The following is a 2215-nucleotide window of genomic DNA, read 5'->3' on the forward strand; positions in this document are numbered from 1 at the left end:
TGGGTGGTGCCCTCTTTCTTTGATCCTGTAGGATGTATTTATTTCTTTTTGAGAAGATAATGTCTGTCCGTTGGGGAAACATTTTTTTTTGGAATTTGATACTAGTGATTTTGTGGTCGCTTGGGCACTTCTGCGGAAGTTGCATGTTAAGGTGTTAGTACATTGTTATGTCTATAGTTCCTTTTGTCGATTCCTATTGGGGTTTCGATTTTTCTTTGGCCTGGGACAGTGCTGACTGCCCTATGTAGCAGGCTGGTCCTGGTCGGACTCTATTTTCTGTTCCTTAAGGTCTATATCATCCACGTGGTACTGGTATAGCCGGCTGTCCTAGTTGGGTGGTGAGTTACTCACTCGGATGAGGAGTTTGTTATACTCTGATTTCTCTTCAGATCGAATAAAGCTCTCGTATTTACTAAAGATTTCCTTGGAGAGGAACATTTATGAGTTTTCAAAGATTTTTTGTTGAGGCTCTGCTCCTTGCAGGCCTAAAACATAGTAGAGGAGGCCTTTCATTCTTAGACGTCAGGCTGGTTCTAGTTTCTTCTTTTGGGTGGGGCATCAGAGAGATTGTATTCAGTCCTCATTGTCCTGTTCCAGAAGCGGATTCTGCTAAAAAATTTCTCTGGAGGGTTCTGGGGGTCCTTTGGCCGTGGAGCTAGGGTTCTCCATTCCCAATAGGGACTGGAGGTTTAGATGACTCCTTGGACATCTGGGGTACGAGGTTGGGGTGATTTTTATCTCCTCTATGGTATTCTTATTGGATGTATTTTTGAGACCTTGATGACGGTAACTCTTCCTTAAGGGGTCGAGATGTCTTAGGCTTCTTTTTTCCCCTTCTTGGGGTTGGTTGGGGGGTCATCTGTTAGGGAAGTTTGGGCATTTACGGCCTTTTTCTTCCTCCTGTTTCTCGTCTGCTCCCAGGTTTTTGGGGCTCTGGAGAATGCGTTTGTGTCAGTTTTTTTTTTCCTGGAGCTGCCCTTACTAAGATGTCTTGTTTTTATCTGTCGTTCGACAGGAATTATGAGACTCGTCCATTGTTAGGTCCCCCCTGTCTTGCGTGCAGGAAGTCATGAAGGGTTGGATTCTGGTATTGTGCCGTCACTGTTTGTGTAGTCTTTTGTCAGGGAGTGTCCCTTCTTGTAGGGTGGGGATCTGTGTCTTGATACTGGAACCCAAGCTCATCCTATGTTCTCTCATAGCTTAGTTGGTTAGCATACCAGTCTTTGTTAGCAAATGGTGGAGTTTGCTCTAACTATTGGTAACGTTCAATTTATTTCCCCTCCTTCCTTACTAAGGAGCTGGGTGGTCTGGGGAAATTGTTAATTTCCCTGCTTTTGGACATTGCCAGTCGCTTTGGTGCTGAGTCTGTTGCTTCGGAGAGAGGGTCAGAGGTCGGTCTGTCTGTTTGGTTGGGCCTGGACTGGGTATCTTTTGATCTTGTGTTCCCTCCTTAACTGGGAGGCTTTGCTGTGTTTCCTTCCTCAGCAGGGGGCTTTCTCTGCTAGTTTTGGATGCTCTCCTGCTTCCTTGTTTTTCCTGGGAGAGAGTGGGTTTCTACACTCCTGCTGAATTTTTCCTCTGTGGAAGTCCTGGTTCTGTTCCTAGCTTGGTTGGCTAGTGTTAACGGCTGGAGTCCGCTAAACTTGTGTTGCAGAAGGAAACCTGTGGCTTCATCTGGAGCACAATAAGATTTATGGTGCTATTTTTTAGGCAGTTCCCGGGAGTGTTTTTTTTTTCCCTCTGTCGCTCTTTCAGAGTGCAGATTGCACGATGTATGAGGGATGGGGTCTACCTTGTCTATCTAGGTCTCCAGGGTTGGTGTGTTACATGGTCCATTGGACTTTTGTTCGGATAGGGTTTTTTCCCTCCCTTATCTTTGTTTGGGCATTGGAGTTCGTCCTCTATGCATTTTTGTCCTGTCGCAACCTTTGCGCTTGGAGTTCGACTAGGGTTCCTTTTACCCTAGCTTGTTAGTCTTTAGATCTGAGTTCTTCCTCTTCCCTTCAGGAGGTATGTGGTGGTCCCCTTTCCTCGGGTCGGGATGAGTTTAAGTGTGGGCTTGGAGCCTGCGGGACTTGTCTCCTCAGAGGCTTTGTGCTCGGTGGAATCTAGTGATTCTGAGTGGTCTCCTAAATAGGGCCTTGCTGGTTTTAACTGATGGGTAGTTACCTGGTCCTTTCAAGTTTTATACTTCTGTTTCTGGTGAAGCAGTTGT

At 46.0% G+C, this 2215-nt stretch overlaps 1 non-coding gene across 1 annotated transcript; it reads left to right on the forward strand.

The window, feature by feature from the left end:
* Positions 1-369: 369 nt before the first annotated feature.
* LOC128650630 (U5 spliceosomal RNA) lies at positions 370-487 on the forward strand. The gene has a single exon (XR_008400906.1). It is a non-coding gene; the product is annotated as a U5 spliceosomal RNA (small nuclear RNA).
* Positions 488-2215: the final 1728 nt, after the last annotated feature.

The sequence above is a fragment of the Bombina bombina genome, chromosome 2 (assembly GCF_027579735.1).
Source record: "Bombina bombina isolate aBomBom1 chromosome 2, aBomBom1.pri, whole genome shotgun sequence".
Classification (NCBI taxonomy): Eukaryota; Metazoa; Chordata; class Amphibia; order Anura; family Bombinatoridae; genus Bombina; species Bombina bombina.